Below are 7,368 nucleotides of genomic sequence, written 5' to 3'. Positions count from 1 at the left end.
GAAATTTGGTAGAGGCTTGGCTCCTAGGACAATAACTGTTTTCTGTGAAAAAGGGCGAAATCGGTTGAAGCCACGCCCAGTATTTATACACAGTCCACCGTCTGTCCTTCCGCTCGGCCGTTAACACGATAACTTGCGCAAAAATCGATATATCTTTACTAAACTTAGCACACGTACTTATCTGAACTCACTTTATCTCGATATAAAAAATAGCCGAAATCCGACCATAACCACGCCCACTTTATCGATATCGAAAATTACGAAAAATAAAAAAATGCCATAATTCTATACCAAATACGAAAAAAGGGATGAAACATTGTAACTGGATTGGTTTATTGACGCAAAATATAACTTTGGAAAAAACTTTGTAAAATGGGTGTGACACCTACCATATTAAGTAGAAGAAAATGAAAAAGTTCTACAAGGCGAAATCAACAGCCCTTGGAATCTTGGCAGGAATACTGTTAGTGGTATTCCATATATAAATAAATTAGCAGTACCCGACAGATGATTTTCTGGATCACCTGGTCCACATTTTGGTCGATATCCCGAGAACGCCTTCACATATACATCTAAGGGCCACTCGCTTTTAAAACCCTCATTAATACCTTTAATTTGATATCCATATCGTACAAACACATTCTAGAGTCACCCCTGGCCCACCCTAATGGTGATATCTCGAAAGGCGTCCACCTATAGACCTAATGCCCACTCCCTATTAAAATGCTCAGTAACACCTTTCGTTTGATACCCATATCGTACAAACATTCTAGAGTCACCCCTGGCCCACCCTAATAGCGATATCTCGAAAAGGCGTCCACCTATAGACCTAATGCCCACTCCCTATTAAAATGCTCAGTAACACCTTTCGTTTGATACCCATATCGTACAAACATTCTAGAGTCACCCCTGGCCCACCCTAATGGCGGTATCTCGAAAAGGCGTCCACCTATAGACCTAATGTCCACTCCCTCTTAAAATGCTCAGTAACACCTTTCGTTTGATACCCATATCGTACAAACATTCTAGAGTCACCCCTGGCCCACCCTAATGGCGATATCTCGAAAAGGCGTCCACCTATAGACTTAATGTCCATTCCCTCTTAAAATGCTCAGTAACACCTTTCGTTTCATACCCATATCGTACAAACATTCTAGAGTCACCCCTGGCCCACCCTAATGGCGATATCTCGAAAAGGCGTCCACCTATAGACCTAATGCCCACTCTCTCTTGAAATGCTCAGTAACACCTTTCGTTTGATACCCATATCGTACAAACATTCTAGAGTCACCCTTGGTCCACCTTTATGGCGATATCTCGGATTACCCCTTTTAAAATACTCATTACCACCTTTCATTTGATACCCATATCGTACAAACACATTCTAGAGTCACCCCTGGTCCATCCTCATGGCGATATCTCGAAAAGGCGACCACCTATAGGCCTAATGCCCACTCCCTCTTAAAATGCTCAGTAACACCTTTCGTTTGATACCCATATCGTACAAACATTCTAGAGTCACCCCTGGCCCACCCTAATGGCGATTTCTCGAAAAGGCGTCCACCTATAGACCTAATGCCCACTCCCTCTTAAAATGCTCAGTAACACCTTTCGTTTGATACCCATATCGTACAAACACATTCTAGAGTCACCCCTGCCCACCCTAATGACGATATCTCGAAAAGGCGTCCACCTATAGACCTCATGCCCACTCCCTCTTTAAAATGCTCAGTAACACCTTTCGTTTGATACCCATATCGTACACACATTCTAGAGTCACCCTTGGTCCACCTTTATGGCGATATCTCGAAAAGGCGTCCACCTATAGAACTAAGGATTACTCCCTTTTAAAATACTCATTACCATCTTTCATTTGATACCCATATCATACAAACACATTCTAGAGTCACCCCTGGCCCACCCTATGGCGACATTTCGAAAAGGCGTCCACCTATAGACCTAATGCCCACTCCCTCTTAAAATGCTCAGTAACACTTTTCGTTTGATACCCATATCGTACAAACATTCTAGAGTCACCCCTGGCCCACCCTAATGGCGATATCTCGAAAAGGCGTCCACCTATAGACCTAATGCCCACTCCCTCTTAAAATGCTCAGTAACACCATTCATTTGACTCCCATATCGTACAAACACATTCTAGAGACACCCCTGGTCCACCTTTATGGCGATATCTCGAAACGGCGTCGACCTATGGAACTAAGGATCACTCCTTTTCAAAATACTCATTAACAGCTTTCATTCGATACCCATATCGTACAAACATATTCTAGAGTCACCCCTGGTCCACCTTTATGGCGATTTCTCGAAAAAGCGTTCACCTATAGAACTAAAGCCCATTCCCTTTTAAAATACTCATTACCACCTTTCATTTGATACCCATATCGTACAAACACATTCTAGAGTCACCCCTAGTCCACCTTAATGGCGATATCTCGAAAAGGCGTCCACCGATAGACCTAAGGCCCACTCTCTCCTAAAATGCTCAGTAACACCTTTCATTTGATACCCATATCGTACAAACAAATTCTAGAGTCAGCCCTGGTCCACCTTTATGGCGATATCCCTAAATGGCGTCCATCAATAGAACTATGACCTACTCTCTCTTAAAATACTCTTTAATACCTTCCATTTGATACACATGTCATACAACCACATTCCAGGGTTACCCTAGGTCCGTTTTCCTACATGGTGATTTCCCTTATTTTGTCTCCATAGCTCTCAACTGAGTATGTAATGTTCGGTTACACCCGAACTTAGCCTTCCTTACTTGTTAATTTTAACCTATCCTCGGTATTTGTTGTTAAATTTAATTGTTTAAAGGTCTCAGCTATTTTTTTCTTTATTTTAAATTGTTTACCTCCCCGCTTTCTTTTTCGAATTTTTGCGGTAGGTATTTTGGGTATTTCTTCCGTTTTTATTTCTTGCATACTAGAGAGATAACTGAGCTTCTTTATTATTTTTTTTTTTTCAAATAAAAAAAATTTTGTTCAACGTTTAACACATATGTTCTTCCTATTTCTATTTCATTAAATTTTCTTTACAACGAATCTTTTCTTCATATTAATTATTTTCAATTCCTACTTAGAGAGAAAAAAAATCCTAAGCAAAAACTTTCGTTTTTGCTCATAGTTTAGCGTCCATAAAGGCCGCCCAATTTGTTTCTAAATTTTATACCTACTTATATTTTATATTGCTGCCAGTTTTGTTGTCGCCTCAAACGGTACTCCGTCAATTGATAATATATCTTCCGGTCCCAATTTATTCCACCCTTTTATGCGTTATATTGTTTTGCGATAAAATATGTAGCCATATATGTATGTAATTAAGTAAATATGTCAGCATTGCTTGTCCGTTGGTTGTTTGAAAATGGTTCCTTGGTTTGTGTTTGTGATTGCTTTTTGCAGATGCGTCATTAGCCGAGTGTGTTTACCTGCACCATTTGGGACGTATTTGAAATACCTGGGTTTGAATACCATCCGAGGTTTTACCAAATGAAGAATTAGCGGGCCTTTGAATTGCAGATGCGTTATCGATTTTTTCTTTTCAACGTATAAATCTCTTCCAGTCGGATCGTTTTAGCAATATTTGCTTGCTCAGCAAATTCTTATGCTTATTTAGGATCGGACTTGCAGGATATTTTCCAGTCAGATCGTTTTTAGCAGTTGTGCTGATTTGATCTGAACTGGCAGGATCGCCATGAAAGGTTCTAAACACGAAGAAAGAAAACAACACTTTGAGTGTCTGTCAATAATTGAATTTATTAAAGAAATTCTTTCTCTTTTTTAAATAATTTCTTAACCTACATATTCATCCTAATACTAAAAAACTAAAAGTATGTACATTTGTAATAGTGGTATGCATACATGTAAATTTGTATTAATGGTATGCATACATGTAGATTTGTATGCAAAGTCAGCAGATTGATATTCATGTAAAATGTTTGTATGTGAATATTTGCTTAATTCACATTATTGGTTGTATGTAAATATTTTGGTGACAAACTAACATTGAAGATCGGCAGTGTATTAACCGGAGTGTGTGACTAAGCAGAATTTGTTATGTGTGAACTGAAAAATGTTTCATATTCGGCATTCCATTGATGTTAGCTAATCGCTGTGTTAGCTCAATGTAATTTATGTCGCATAATATTGTAATATGATTATGCTATTACTAAAATGTATTGGCATAGAAGTTCATGGTGCAGTAGCTCCTTGCGAAGGGATTGTCCCTCGTTCGCATGCTCCAGATAGGCTTCGAACCTAACCCCGGTCTTTGGAATTGGTACAGCTGCGTCTGCTGAAAAGAAATAGAGATACATAAAATAGTCACACTTTTGCCTGTATATCTCGTGCAAAGCGTGGTTTCACCTAGGGTTAACTCCTAATAATCGTCGCGAACACAATTTCTTTAAATCATTTGTCGCTCCTTGGCGGTCACGCATAAAGGCGACTTAGGGTTGCTATGAATGGTATATTAATACTCATGACTATCGTGGCACAGGGCGCCTCCAGTTTTTCGGCTGTTTTTAAGAGCTAAAATTTCCGATGTGCGAACAGTAGGAATCCCTACCACCAGTCGCTACCACGCCTCCTGAACCTCACACCAAATGCCAGCACAGAAGCTATAGGACTGCGACTTCGAACTCTTACCTTCGTCGACGTCACTTTCCTAGAAGCTGTAGGTGTAGCTCCGAAGACTTTACAACGGATGCTTTTGTCGCGCTATGCTGCCGAGCTACACTTTGAAACGTTAGGGAGTGACTATTCGGCCAAAGATGCCGCCCTCGAAATCATAAGCAGTCTAAGTGGATGTCATTGCGTCATGGGTGCAAATCCGTATAATCCTCGGCGCATCTACATAATTAAAATTTTACAAGGACCCTGGATAAAATTTTTTAAATGTAGACCAAAATTTGCAGACGTTTGTGTTCACAACATTGATTTCAATAGTCTTCGTTAAATCAAAACTATATTTTTGAATGAAATTCGACCGATTTTAAGTTGAAAGATGTTAACTTCTGTCTTCCGGCCTTATGATATAAGAGCTCATTATGGATGACCGCATAGCTTCAGTTTTCAGACAAGGTCGACTGTTCACTATGTTAGGGTAGTAGAACACACGGTCCTTAGTTCGACTGTCTTGGGAAAGCTTTTCCTTCACCACTTTGAGTGTTCTTGCGAAGGACAAAGTCTCACCTGGTAAATATATGTGCCTACATATTCACATTTGTAAAAGGAGCCGTAACGTGTAGGTGATATTTAAACTTGGTTGATAAGCTATAATCAATGTGAATCACTCCAAGGGACTAGTTTTGGATAGGGCCGCCAACTTTAGGAAATGTCAAACCGGGAGACTTGGGTGTTGAAGGATGAAGTGTGAAAATCAAGATTAACATTTCAGACGCTATTGTATAGTTTCGCAAATAAACAACAGATGTTTGAGTGAAAGACCAAGTGATTTTTCAAACCTCTCTCATACGTACATATATCCTCAACTTAAGTGTGAGGTAAGAATCATTTCAAGGGAGTGTTTATTTCCCTAGAACCTACTAAAGGATTTTGCATCAATGTTTTCGCTTATTCTTGAAGACAATTTAAAAACATGTCCGCCTTGGTTAATTTTATTTAAATTAATTGTTCATTATTAATTTTTTCAAAAATGCAAAGTGAGCATATAAATTTATTATATAACTTTTCTTTTAGTATTTTGTTTTAATAATTTGCTGAATTGGGTGATGCAAAATCCGTGTTAAGCTGACATCGAAAGCGCCTGTTATTTTAAATAACTTTTGAATAGTTATAAAGAGTTAAATTTCGCAATTAGTTTCTTATAACTGGCAGTGATGCGCATCCGTTGATACCACTTTCGACCATATCCGACCAATTTTCGACATGAACAATAAATGGCCTAAACGGATACGATATTTTTGATATTCGGCGGCGGCGTGCGAAAAACGACCAAAATCGGCGGCGGCGGCGGCGTATATCTCTAATGCAGATATTCTCTGCTTTTGAAATTCGGCTTAAAAATTGTACATGGAACAACTAAAGACTCTCTTGAATTAAAAAAAAAAATGTCTTAGTACTTCTAAATCGGGGGCTCCCTCAGAAACCCGGGGTCCGTGGGTAATTAAATAAATTATAAATTAAAAATTGCTTCAAATAAATGTTTTCATACATTTAAATTAATAAGGGTAATCCCCGCTTAAAAATTCATACAGATCTTTTGTTCTGTAACTTTTTGTATAGCCGAACGAACTTGTCTCTAAAGTTTTAGAGAAACCCTCGTAAGATACAATCTTTGTTTCATATGATTTACTTGCTGTCTAGGTAGATAGAAAATTGTGCCCAAAAAAAAAATAAATTCCCAAAATTTCAGTACAAAAATTTCTGTAAAACAGTGATTATGCATGTATGTATATATGAATTTACTGTAAAAAATGCAAAGTGTATTTACTGAGAAATTCCAAATAAATGTATTAGTATAGCAACTTAGTGTGAATTTAAAATCGTTACTTGAAATTTAAAAAGAAAGTTAAGACTCATTCAACTTTTGCGTCGTTTTGGCGCTGGTATCACTTTGAAATAACCCATGATGGAAGTTTGCCTGCCACAATGATGGCAATGATGAATTCACAATGCTAGCAAGAAATCTCAAATTTTGATTTGTTTTCATTGAATAAATTTAAAAGATAACAAATTTTTTAACATGAATATGGAAATATTATTCAAAATAAGCAGAATAAAGACAATAATCAATGGATTTCGTATACAATTTTGGAGATTTTGCTGTTGATTTGGCGTTTAGGTTGCGTCTCCTGAGGAACATATCCGTGTGTGTTCAAATTCAGCTGCTGACGCAGCGTAAACGCCGAAACGACGCAAAAGTCGAATGTGTTTTGGCCTTAAGTATTTGAACATTACACAAGTAATAAAACTTAACTTTGTTATATATAAATATTGTAACGAATTTACTTGCAAATCCTCTTATTTGCCCTTCTGCTAAGTTCGAATCACTAAACTGTTGAATAAATAACTCCAATATTGAATAATGGAAAAATGGCCTTTATTAAAGTACTTCACAATAACACTTATACTTTGCAACTAGCTTGCTTAACAACCAAACTGATTGATAGCTCAAATGAAACTCTACTATTGCCCGACAGATTGCGTGCTTAATCAATAACTGCTTGATAGCTCAAATCAAACTGAATTACAGCGCCTCTACATTTGCTGCTTTTTATACTCTCTGATTTCAACGTTCGCATTTTCTAGGCGCTTCCATTTCCAGAACCTACTAGTTGCCATTAGCTCTCAAATTTCTCAGCTGTAACTACAATTGCACGAT

Source organism: Eurosta solidaginis, chromosome 1 (genome assembly GCF_040869045.1).
Source record: "Eurosta solidaginis isolate ZX-2024a chromosome 1, ASM4086904v1, whole genome shotgun sequence".
Classification (NCBI taxonomy): Eukaryota; Metazoa; Arthropoda; class Insecta; order Diptera; family Tephritidae; genus Eurosta; species Eurosta solidaginis.
The sequence above is the reverse complement of the archived record's forward strand: the minus strand, read 5'-3'. Positions refer to the sequence as shown.